The following is a 13,670-nucleotide window of genomic DNA, read 5'->3' as shown; positions in this document are numbered from 1 at the left end:
TGACTGTGACTGATACAGGATGGTGTGATTGATTGTGACTGATAGAGGATGGTGTGATTGACTGTGACTGATACAGGATGGTGTGATTGACTGTGACTGATAGAGGATGGTGTGACTGACTGTGACTGATAGAAGATGGTGTGATTGACTGTGACTGATAGAGGATGGTGTGATTGACTGTGACTGATACAGGATGGTGTGATTGATTGTGACTGATAGAGGATGGTGTGATTGATTGTGACTGATAGAGGATGGTGTGATTGACTGTGACTGATAGAGGATGGTGTGACTGACTGTGACTGATAGAGGATGGTGTGATTGACTGTGACTGATAGAGGATGGTGTGATTGATTGTGACTGATAGAGGATGGTGTGACTGACTGTGACTGATAGAGGATGGTGTGATTTATTGTGACTGATAGAGGATGGTGTGATTGACTGTGACTGATAGAGGATGGTGTGACTGACTGTGACTGATAGAGGATGGTGTGATTGACTGTGACTGATAGAGGATGGTGTGATTTATTGTGACTGATAGAGGATGGTGTGATTTATTGTGACTGATAGAGGATGGTGTGATTGACTGTGACTGATAGAGGATGGTGTGATTGATTGTGACTGATAGAGGATGGTGTGATTGATTGTGACAGGAAGAGGATGGTGTGATTGACTGTGACTGATAGAGGATGGTGTGATTGACTGTGACTGATAGAGGATGGTGTGATTGATTGTGACTGATAGAGGATGGTGTGATTGACTGTAACTGATAGAGGATGGTGTGATTGACTGTGACTGATAGAGGATGGTGTGATTGATTGTGACTGATAGAGGATGGTGTGATTGATTGTGACTGATAGAGGATGGTGTGATTGATTGTGACTGATAGAGGATGGTGTGATTGATTGTGACTGATAGAGGATGGTGTGATTGATTGTGACTGATAGAGGATGGTGTGATTGATTGTGACTGATAGAGGATGGTGTGATTGACTGTGACTGATAGAGGATGGTGTGATTGACTGTGACTGATAGAGGATGGTGTGATTTATTGTGACTGATAGAGGATGGTGTGATTTATTGTGACTGATAGAGGATGGTGTGATTGACTGTGACTGATAGAGGATGGTGTGATTGACTGTGACTGATAGAGGATGGTGTGACTGACTGTGACTGATAGAGGATGGTGTGATTGACTGTGACTGATAGAGGATGGTGTGATTGACTGTGACTGATAGAGGATGGTGTGACTGACTGTGACTGATAGAGGATGGTGTGATTGACTGTGACTGATAGAGGATGGTGTGACTGACTGTGACTGATAGAGGATGGTGTGACTGACTGTGACTGATAGAGGATGGTGTGACTGACTGTGACTGATAGAGGATGGTGTGATTTATTGTGACTGATAGAGGATGGTGTGATTGACTGTGACTGATAGAGGATGGTGTGATTGACTGTGACTGATAGAGGATGGTGTGATTGACTGTGACTGATACAGGATGGTGTGATTGATTGTGACTGATAGAAGATGGTGTGATTGATTGTGACTGATACAGGATGGTGTGATTGACTGTGACTGATAGAGGATGGTGTGATTGACTGTGACTGATAGAGGATGGTGTGATTGACTGTGACTGATAGAGGATGGTGTGATTGACTGTGACTGATACAGGATGGTGTGATTGACTGTGACTGATAGAGGATGGTGTGATTGACTGTGACTGATAGAGGATGGTGTGATTGACTGTGACTGATACAGGATGGTGTGACTGACTGTGACTGATAGAGGATGGTGTGATTGACTGTGACTGATAGAGGATGGTGTGATTGACTGTGACTGATAGAGGATGGTGTGATTGACTGTGACTGATAGAGGATGGTGTGACTGACTGTGACTGATAGAGGATGGTGTGATTGACTGTGACTGATAGAGGATGGTGTGATTGACTGTGACTGATACAGGATGGTGTGATTGATTGTGACTGATAGAGGATGGTGTGACTGACTGTGACTGATACAGGATGGTGTGATTGACTGTGACTGATAGAGGATGGTGTGATTGATTGTGACTGATAGAGGATGGTGTGACTGACTGTGACTGATAGAGGATGGTGTGATTTATTGTGACTGATAGAGGATGGTGTGATTGACTGTGACTGATAGAGGATGGTGTGACTGACTGTGACTGATAGAGGATGGTGTGATTGACTGTGACTGATAGAGGATGGTGTGATTTATTGTGACTGATAGAGGATGGTGTGATTTATTGTGACTGATAGAGGATGGTGTGATTGACTGTGACTGATAGAGGATGGTGTGATTGATTGTGACTGATAGAGGATGGTGTGATTGATTGTGACAGGAAGAGGATGGTGTGATTGACTGTGACTGATAGAGGATGGTGTGATTGACTGTGACTGATAGAGGATGGTGTGATTGATTGTGACTGATAGAGGATGGTGTGATTGACTGTAACTGATAGAGGATGGTGTGATTGACTGTGACTGATAGAGGATGGTGTGATTGATTGTGACTGATAGAGGATGGTGTGATTGATTGTGACTGATAGAGGATGGTGTGATTGATTGTGACTGATAGAGGATGGTGTGATTGATTGTGACTGATAGAGGATGGTGTGATTGATTGTGACTGATAGAGGATGGTGTGATTGATTGTGACTGATAGAGGATGGTGTGATTGACTGTGACTGATAGAGGATGGTGTGATTGACTGTGACTGATAGAGGATGGTGTGATTTATTGTGACTGATAGAGGATGGTGTGATTTATTGTGACTGATAGAGGATGGTGTGATTGACTGTGACTGATAGAGGATGGTGTGATTGACTGTGACTGATAGAGGATGGTGTGACTGACTGTGACTGATAGAGGATGGTGTGATTGACTGTGACTGATAGAGGATGGTGTGATTGACTGTGACTGATAGAGGATGGTGTGACTGACTGTGACTGATAGAGGATGGTGTGATTGACTGTGACTGATAGAGGATGGTGTGACTGACTGTGACTGATAGAGGATGGTGTGACTGACTGTGACTGATAGAGGATGGTGTGACTGACTGTGACTGATAGAGGATGGTGTGATTTATTGTGACTGATAGAGGATGGTGTGATTGACTGTGACTGATAGAGGATGGTGTGATTGACTGTGACTGATAGAGGATGGTGTGATTGACTGTGACTGATACAGGATGGTGTGATTGATTGTGACTGATAGAAGATGGTGTGATTGATTGTGACTGATACAGGATGGTGTGATTGACTGTGACTGATAGAGGATGGTGTGATTGACTGTGACTGATAGAGGATGGTGTGACTGACTGTGACTGATACAGGATGGTGTGATTGACTGTGACTGATAGAGGATGGTGTGATTGACTGTGACTGATAGAGGATGGTGTGATTGACTGTGACTGATACAGGATGGTGTGACTGACTGTGACTGATAGAGGATGGTGTGATTGACTGTGACTGATAGAGGATGGTGTGATTGACTGTGACTGATACAGGATGGTGTGATTGATTGTGACTGATAGAGGATGGTGTGACTGACTGTGACTGATACAGGATGGTGTGATTGACTGTGACTGATAGAGGATGGTGTGATTGACTGTGACTGATAGAGGATGGTGTGATTGACTGTGACTGATACAGGATGGTGTGATTGATTGTGACTGATAGAGGATGGTGTGATTGACTGTGACTGATACAGGATGGTGTGATTGACTGTGACTGATAGAGGATGGTGTGATTGACTGTGACTGATAGAAGATGGTGTGATTGACTGTGACTGATAGAGGATGGTGTGATTGACTGTGACTGATAGAGGATGGTGTGATTGACTGTGACTGATACAGGATGGTGTGATTGACTGTGACTGATAGAGGATGGTGTGATTGACTGTGACTGATAGAGGATGGTGTGATTGACTGTGACTGATAGAGGATGGTGTGATTGACTGTGACTGATAGAAGATGGTGTGATTGACTGTGACTGATAGAGGATGGTGTGATTGACTGTGACTGATAGAGGATGGTGTGACTGACTGTGACTGATAGAGGATGTTGTGATTGATTGTGACTGATACAGGATGGTGTGACTGACTGTGACTGATAGAGGATGGTGTGACTGACTGTGACTGATAGAGGATGGTGTGATTGACTGTGACTGATAGAAGATGGTGTGATTGACTGTGACTGATAGAAGATGGTGTGACTGACTGTGACTGATAGAGGATGGTGTGACTGACTGTGACTGATACAGGATGGTGTGATTGACTGTGACTGATACAGGATGGTGTGATTGACTGTGACTGATACAGGATGGTGTGATTGACTGTGACTGATACAGGATGGTGTGATTGACTGTGACTGATAGAGGATGGTGTGACTGACTGTGACTGATAGAGGATGGTGTGATTGACTGTGACTGATAGAGGATGGTGTGATTGACTGTGTCGAAAGTTGTAATGAGGTTAAGAAGGACAATCAGTATGGTCACAGGCACAAAGACTCATGACTTTGGCTCGGGCTGTCGAGGTGCCATGGGAGTTGTGCAACCTGATTGGAGGGATTCAAACAAGGAGTTACAGGAGAGCAGGGCGTGGATCTGGGAGGCGATAATATGTTGAAGAATCTTGAAGAGGAAAGGCAGTTTGGACGAGGGATAGTAGTTAACGAAGGAGGAGGGTGATGATGCTGGGTTTGAATAGGAAGATTACAGCCCTGAGGAGAGCAAACCATTTACAATGAGTTATTAGGAGCTTAGTGGAAATGGGGTTAGGTCTCATGGGGGAGATGAGATTGGAGAAGATGGGGGGAGGTGCAGGAGAAAGTAGAGAGAGTTGGGGGTTCTGGTCCAGACTGGGAGCGGGACTGGGGGAAGATCTGGCTTAAGGGGCAAGGGGAAGGGGGAAGTAGCATATGCAGCTGAATGGATGGACTTTATCTTGATGATGAAGAAATCCACAAGCTCCTCTCACTTGTTGTTGGAGGTGAGGGTGGAGGGGCGATAGGTTTCATGAGGCAGCTGGTCATAGAGTAATATAGCCTGAGATTAACTCTGCTCTTTAGGATGATCCTAGAGTAGTGGGTGGTTTTGTCAAGAGGAGAACAAAGCCTGGTAGAATTTGGTATGGTCAAGCAGTACTGGGGCAATGACTAGTGTGGCAATGACTAGTGTGGCAGAGAGTAAAGATTTTTCTGGGGATGAAAGCGTTAAAGATGGCGGTGAGGGAGTGTTTGAGGAAATCAACAACTGCAGAGGTATCACGGTGAATGGAGGACCAAGGACTGACTCTGCAACTTGTGGAGAGTTTGTCCCACTGCGTTCACAACCTCTGGGCATCCCAAAGCGCTTTACAGCCAATGAAATACTTTTGAAGTGTAGTCACTGTTGTAAGGTAGGAAACCCAGCAGCCAATTTGTGCACAGCAAGATCCCATAAACAGCAATGAGATTAATGACTTCCCTGCTCTTCTTCGAAATAGTGCCATGGATACTTTGCATCCACCTGAGAGGGCAGACGGCCTGGATTGTGTGTTCAAGTCTCTGGAGTGGGACTTGAATCCATGACCTTCTGACTCTGAGGCAAGAGAGCTACCACTGAGCCAAGGCTGACACTTATGCAAGTTCGTGAGCATATGTTCACAACTGGCAATGATCACTTTCAAGCAGCCGTGAATGCACATTGTACACAAATATGAGTACAGTTGGCTCCAATGCCAGATCAAACTCATTGAATTCACAGAAAATCTGTCACTTTCAGCAGTGATTTTCAAAACTTTCAGTTTTGAGCAAGTATGGACACACTCCTAGAGACGCCCTGCAAATATTGGGACATCCGGGGGACCCTCTGTAAATACTGACACATCCAGGTACCCCCTGTAAATACTGACACATCCAGGGACCCCCTGTAAATACTGACACATTCGGGGACCCCCTGTAAATACTGACACATCCCGTAGACCCCCTGTAAATACTGACACATCCCAGGGATGCCCTGTAAATACTGACACATCCCAGGGATCCCCTGTAAATACTGACACATTCCGGGGACCCCCTGTAAATACTGACACATCCCGGGGATCCCCTGTAAATACTGACACATCCTGTAGATCCCCTGTAAATACTGACACATCCCGTAGATCCCCTGTAAATACTGACACACTCCAGGAAACCCCCTACAGATACTGACACACTCTCAGAACTCCTGAAAATATTGACAGACTCTGAAGTGTCGGCCTGGATTGTGTGCTGAAGTCTCTGGCGTGGGGCTTGAACGCACAACCTTCTGACTCAGAGGTGAGAGTTCTACCAACTGAACCATGGCTAACACCAAGACAGCAAAGCTTTAAATACGGCTTTATCAGTAACATGAAGTGGAAAGCACCTGACTTGACAGTAATTACCCATATAGCATTCAATGATCCTGACATTGCAACTGTGTATTAATTCAGCTCCATCACGTCCATTAACGTCCTTGGGTTATTTTCGTCGCTTGTGTTTTTTTTTTGACAATTCTGCAAACCGAGTTAATGTTTTGACCTACTTACTGGGCCCTTCCTCTCCTGAAGGCCTCAGCTGTTAAGGGATATGGTCCCACAGGTGGTGCGTGTCCCCCTTGTATCTCACCCAAGTAGTAATTGCTCACACGCGATCGTGGATACCATGCGCCTACAGGCTACCTGATTGTGGGCAACACAGCTGAGGCCCATCCATGTCCACACACATACACACGCAGCATCTTGCAGCAGTAGTCACTGGACAGTGATCAAAGCAAGAACCTGCCACCACCACCACCACCACCCACCCCCCCCCCCCCAATAATTTAACCCACCTTAACAGGATGTCAAGGCTCCGGAGAGGGTGTAGAGGAGATTTACCAGAATGGTACCAGGGATGAGGGACTTCAGTTATGTGGAGACTGGAGAAGCTGGGAATGTTCTCCTTAGAGCAGCGAAGGTTAAGGGGAGATTTAATAGTGGTGTTCAAAATTATGACAGGTGGGTTGGTAACCGGAGGACACAGATTTAAGATAATTAGCAAAAGAACCCGAGGGGAGATGAGGAGAATTTATTTTATGCACCGAGTTGTTATGATCTGGAATGTACTACCTGAAAGGGTGGTGGGAGTAGATTCAGGAATTGGGTAAATACTTGAAAAGGATAAGAATTTGCAGGGCTATGGGGAAAGAGCAGGGGAGTGGGATTAATTGGATCACTCTTTCAAGGGGCCAGCACGATGGGCCGAATAGCCTCCTTCCATGCCGCAAGATTCTATGATTCTCTCGCCACCCTTGGCTGATGTCAACTAACTCACCACAGACTGGGAATCAAACTGGGGGCCTACTGGCCATATGGCCCAATTACTCGCTGACTTTGCCAATTGAGCCGTGTGAGGAAGCTACTCAAAGAAGAGTGGGGGAGTTCTCCCCGGTGTCCTGACCAACATTCATCCCTCAATCAACAGCACCAAAACAGATTATCCGGCCATTATCACATTGCTGTTTGTGGGATCTTGCTGTGTGCAAATTGGCTGCCGAGTTGCCTACATTACAACAGTGACTACACTTCAAAAGTACTTAATTGGCTGTAAAGCGCTTTGCGACGTCCTGAGGTTGTGGAAGACGCTATATAATGCAAGTTCTTTCTTTCCGACAACAATTGCTGCTGAAAAATCACTGGTTGAAGTAACTTTGGGAAGCTGCTATATCCAACAATGAATTAGCATGCAGCAATGAACTGACTAACTCACTGAAGGGACGTTGGGTTAATGACTGCATCTCTGTCGCAATTAATTCAACCACCACACACTACTACAAGTCAGGTTCCTGGTTGATGCCCTCAGTACACACTATCTACAGAAAAATATTCAAGGAGATGAACAGAAATGGATCAAGGAGGGAAAATAAAACTGGAGGCTGTTAAAGGGGCACTGTTTGTAATCCTGGTAAAATGATGGGATTCAATTGAATAGGAAACCTACAATGACACAGCTAGTAGGAGCATAGGAACAGGAGTAGGCCATTCAGCCCCTCGAGCCTGCTCCGACATTCAATTAGATCATGGACGATCTGCACCTCAACTCCATTTTCCTGCCTTTGCTGCATATCCCTTGGTACCCTTACCTAACAAAAATCTATTGATCTCAGTCTTAAAAGCACCAATTGTCCCCCAGTATCCACAGCTTTTTGGGGGAAGGGAGTTCCAGATTTCTGCTACCCTTTGTGTGAAAAAATGCTTCCTGACGTCACCCCTGAATGGCCCAGCTGTAATTTTAAGGTTATACCCCCTTGTTCAAAGCTTGTCTTAAAGTAGGAGAGAGAGGTAGAGAGACGGAGAGGTTTAGGGAGGGAATTCCAAAGCTTAGGGCCTAGGCAGCTGAAGGCACAGACGCCAATGGCGGAGCGATTAACATCGGGGATGCACAAGAGCCAGAATTGGAGGAGTGCAGATATCTCGGCGAGTTGTAAGACCGGAGTAGGTTACAGAGATAGGGAAGGGCGAGGCCATGGGGGCATTTGAAAATAAGGATGAGAATTTTAAATCGAGGCCTTGCCGGACCGGGAGCCAGTGTAGGTCAGCGAGCACTGGGGAGATGGGTGAAGAGTGCGAGCAGCAGAGTTTTGGATGAGCTCAAGCTTATGGAGGGTGGAAGATGGGAGGCCGGCCGGCCAAGAGATCATTTAAATAGTCAAGTCTAGAGGTAACAAAGGCATGGATAAGGGTTTCAACAGCAAATGAGCTGAGGCAGGGGCGGAGACGGGCGATGTTACGGTGGTGGAAGTAGGTGGTCTTGTTGATGGAGTGGATATGGGTTTGGAAGCTCATCTCAGGGTTAAATAGGACGCCAAGTTTGCGAATGGTCCGGTCATGTCATTGCATCGTCAATTAACTGCAATAAAATATAAAAGGAAAGCTTGTTAAAAAAAAATCTGACTCTTTACTGGACCTTTTGCCAAGGGCTGGTGTGATGGCTCAGAGTCAGATTCCACTAGTAACACCAGCAGTAACATCTACAACTGCTAAGCCCAGAAGTAACCGCTGGTGATATTAGTTAAAGAACACTTAACCCATTTTGTGAGACATTCCCACGTCCACTATTTGTGGGAGGGAGGGGGGAGCTCGGAAAATAGTCGGTTTTGTGATGTTAGCAAGAAGCGGAGTTGAACGAGTGAATCGTTCTGAACTAAGAATTTGTGTCGCAGTCAGTTTGGATGAAGACTCGTTTTTGTTGCCAGTGCTTTTAGTCTGCCAACGAAACAGCCTTTTCCGTGACACATGCAGAGATCGTATTAAAGCAGAACGGTGGAGTCAATGATCCAACAGAAAGTAATGTGAGCTGAGGCTGTTTCACATTCAAGAAATGCGATTGTGTTCTGACCCAAATACTTTGATTTGAGTCAGTGAATTATTGAAGCTCTTCCTGCAGAAACATTATGCAAAAGGAGGAAAAAAAATTGAGTGGAGGGAGGTGGGGTGGGGCGGATGGGTCGTAAAATTCTCATTGTGTTGATGATATTACATTAGCGAATCAACATCCTTAACTGCCTCTCCAATCCAGAGGTCCTTACCGACCTGACTGATGTGACATTCAAGGCCCATTTCACATTAGTACCTGAATACTTGGACAGACTTCACTGCAGCTAGCTCCGCATATTCGGGTTATTGGAGGTCAGAGCTGTTGCTCATTTGCATCGCAATATCACAGCAATCCAGCACTCGCTGAATGTATAATGTCTGACCAACCCCCCGCCCCCCCGCCACCTTTCTCTGATGACCCAGCCACTAATTAGAGGTTATCTTGTACATGCCAGCACCACTAGACTGAGGCAACGATACCAGCCTTCAAGCAGGCTCATCAGTCACGCGGCACTGACTCCAGCTTCACAATCGTTTAGTTCTGATGTCGGTAGGAGCTTGCACTCGATCTCACTGTTCACACATCTCCTGCGCTGACTCTTTCTTTCCCAGGACCTCTTTCATCGTCACTAGGTCAAAATCCCAGAATTCCCTACCTAACAGCACTGTGGGAACACCTTCCCCAACGGACTACAGCGGTTCAAGAATTACATTGAATTTACAGCACAGAAACGGGCCATTCGGCCCAACAGGTCTATGCCAGTGTTTATACTTCACACGAGCCTCCTCCCACCTTACTTCATCTAACCCCATCAGCATAATCTTCTATTCCTTTCTCCCGCGTGTGCTTATCTAGCTTCCCCTTAAATGCATCTATACTATACGCCTCAACTACTCCTTGTGGTAACAAATTCCACATTCTAACCACTCTTTGAGTAAAGAAGTTTCTCCTGAATTCCCTATTGGATTTATTAGTGACTATCTTATATTTATGACCCTTAGTTCTGGTCTCCCCACAAGTGGAAACGTCTTTTATACTTCTACCCTGTCAAACCCTTTTGTAATCTTAAAGCCCTCATCCTTCTCTTTTCTAGAGAAAAGAGCCCCCGCTCCCATCTTCACAAGGAAAAAGCGGAATGGGCAATAAATGTCGGCCTTGCCAGCGACGCCCACATCCCCAAGAATGAATTAAAAAACAAATGCAACGCCTCATGCCCTTCAGTCTCCCCCTCCTTCCCTCTACAACCTACAAGCTTTTCCATTGATGGGGGGGGAGGGGGGGGGCGGTGGTGCTCTCCCGTCCGTCCTTCAGGACTTCGGTGTGGAGCCACAGAAACCCTGATATAACAGCGTGACCAAAGTCTCAGCGGTCAACGGGGAAGAAGCCCCGTGGAAGTTCAGCTGCTAGCATTTCATTGACCTCTTCTTCCCTCATCTGGTTAAACTCATTGAGGTGAAGGGACGTTGATGCCAGACAATGGAACACATCCCATTTCAGGCATCAGCATCGAGCGCCCCCAGGTCGAGAAACAACACAGGTCAGGACACAGATTAAAATTCCTTCTGCTCTTTCTCCAATCAATGGAGACAATGTTCAACTGCTTGTTTCTCCCTTGTACAATGGACAGCCGGCAGTCGAAGATCAAGGGGTAATTCAGCAGCGCCATTGATGCCTAGGGCAAACAGCACGCCCGCTTGTTTCAGGCGGGAGGCTGCTTAAATATGCAGACCTAGGGTCCTATGCTGGTTCTGTCTTCTTTCTGTACCTGCCCCTCCTGGTATAGAGGTCTCACATAGTTTTGAAAAGGGGCTTAGTGATGACTGAGTAACTCTCTGAGTTCCGATTAGGTTTGTACGTACGTCTGACGCTCTAGTTCAGTGAGCTGATCGAGATTAACTAGCAGCCACGATCTTATTAGCATTCTAAATTCACCAGTGTATATTCAATTCACAGTAGGAAGTGGAATTTTTAAAGGATTTGGGAATGATTTTTTATTTGTACTATTGGGCATAATGGGCTGTGATGTGAAACTCTGTCTCAGTAAAGTTTCTGATGTAACTGATGATTCCGTTTAAAGTGTCTGAAAGAGCTCAACTGCACCTCACTATACGCAGCAGCTAAGAAAGTAATCTCCATCCTAAAACCATCTGTTACTTCCAAGAAAAACATCATTATTTGTTGCAATCTGTATTATATTTCATATACACAAAAATCTTACATCTGCATCCAGGGAGTTAAGTTAAGTGAAGTGGGATAGAGGGCAAGGGATAGTTGCACCTGGGCACACAGACGTAATTCAGTCCCTATTTTTAATTCATACCTTTGGTCCTTATTTTGATGTCTTCATTATAAATTCTTGTTTCCACATTTATAATGGCAACTGCCTATGTAAACTTGTCATGCTGTAATTACTTCCTCCTGCCAGGGGGTGGGGGGGCACTGCCACACCTCCACTGGCAGGAGGGTTCAATTACAGCATGACAGCTTTGTACAGGCAATTCCCATTATAAACGTGGACACAGGAACTTATAATAGGAATATATAAAATAAGGACAGAATAAAATGGGGACTTAATTAGGTCTGCACGTCCCGGTCCAACTATAAGTGCGGACACAGGAATTTGTAATGGAAAAAGTTGCACACTATGGGGTGGGCTTCCCTCGTGGGCACACTTGGGACGGCTGCCTGGTAATTCCAGCATGGTTGGGGGGTGGATCCCGGTCCATTTTGTGGCCGGGCCTCATGAGTATCAAGGCAGCGGGCCATAGCCAGGTATCAAGTGCCCACCAACAATATCACACGGCCTCCAGGCTGGAAGAAAGTAGGAGGGTCTTTGGAAGGCCCAGTATCTGCAGGGAAGTTGGGTGGGCGAGAAACCGGAGTGGCAGGGACCCTGGCTGGTTTTGTGGAGCCTTGAGGAGCACTGCTACTCTTCCCAATCCCATAAAAATAGAGGAACTTATCTTCAAGATCCTCTTCAGCCAGTTCAGTCCAGAAATGGCAATCAGGGTCCTACATACTTCATAAGACCCCAATTTTCATTTTATGTGGTCCTATTGCCTAACCCAGGGGGCCTCTCCGGCTGCCCAGCGGTAGGCCCGGGGAATATTGCCATGGCAACAGCGATGGCGGCAATGGGGCAGTCAGTCATTGCCACTGTTTTGATTTTGAGAAAACAGCTGAAAGATGAATTTCAGCACATATACTAAAATTGGAACGATACAGAGAAGATTAGCATGGCCCTTGTGCAGGGATGACATGCAAATTTGTGAAGGGTTAAAATAAAATACATTTTTTAAATAATTTTTTTTGAGCTCAGTTTTTAACATCAGAAAAGGAGTCTAGCACGGATAGAGATGGACAGACAGAGATAGACAGATAGAGATAGCCTATTGATAATTCCAAAACAGTTGTTTACCTAAGATTAGTTTATGCAGTTACAATGGGTGAGGGAAACACTAATTATTAATTTTTCCGGAACCAATCAACTAGCTTCAAGACACTTCTGTCCAAGTTCCTTCACTACTCTTGCACGTCCACACTACTGAATCCATATGGAAGCAGCATAAAACACAAACTTTTAATGTTTTATGAGGTATCTTTTTTTACATGCAAAGCAATGTGTGTACTGGGGTTGTTTATATATGCAATGTTTAATAAAGCAGTCACATTTATTTACTGTTATTGTATTCTTTCTGGGTTTAAAAAAAGTGAGAAATAAAAACTGAGCAGGAAACATACCATAATAATCCAAGATACATATTTACAGTTTTGAGGGGAAAACAGGACAGACTCACAGTGGTGAAAATACCAGAATAGCTTAAATTAAAAACACTTGAATTATTCCATCTCTGTAAGTAGTGGCTTTGATGATAATACCTTGTATGTTATATGTCACAGGAAATCTACATATTGTGCACACTTCCTGTAATGGCCACATTTACTTCCCGTAACGCTTTCCTTGTCACACTCTTCCTGCTCGCCGTGAGCAACGCCACAGGAGAGCTACTGTGTCTTGCATCCAGTATAGATAAATCACACATCAGGTGTCAAATATTAAAACATAAAAATACAACATCAAAAATAGGATTCCATGGATAGTGAGATTGAAGCAAAAATAAGATTTGGAAAAAAAGAGGCTTAATCATTAATAGAGAGGGGATCATACAGAAGGAAATTATGAGAATTATAAAAGATATAGAAAGGAAACAAAAGTAAAGATTAGGAATGTGAAGGAGTATGAAAGAAGTCTAGAGGTCAACAAAAAGGGAAATAGCAAGAGCTTTTATA

The 13,670-nt window shown here is 45.0% G+C and overlaps 2 protein-coding genes and 1 non-coding gene across 6 annotated transcripts in view; 2 read left to right on the top strand and 1 right to left on the bottom strand.

Moving 5' to 3' along the window:
* Positions 1 to 13,670, top strand: part of LOC137332588 (dedicator of cytokinesis protein 2-like) — a 555,930-nt gene that overhangs the window by 293,034 nt on the left and 249,226 nt on the right. The window lies entirely within an intron of this gene.
* Positions 1 to 13,670, bottom strand: part of LOC137332589 (INSYN2B protein-like) — an 86,771-nt gene that overhangs the window by 59,613 nt on the left and 13,488 nt on the right. The window lies entirely within an intron of this gene.
* On the top strand, positions 12,567 to 12,676 carry LOC137332656 (U6 spliceosomal RNA). The gene has a single exon (XR_010965708.1). It is a non-coding gene; the product is annotated as a U6 spliceosomal RNA (small nuclear RNA).

Source organism: Heptranchias perlo, chromosome 14 (assembly GCF_035084215.1).
Source record: "Heptranchias perlo isolate sHepPer1 chromosome 14, sHepPer1.hap1, whole genome shotgun sequence".
NCBI lineage: Eukaryota > Metazoa > Chordata > Chondrichthyes > Hexanchiformes > Hexanchidae > Heptranchias > Heptranchias perlo.
Note: the sequence above shows the minus strand (reverse complement) of the source record. Positions and strands in the feature narration are given on the sequence as shown.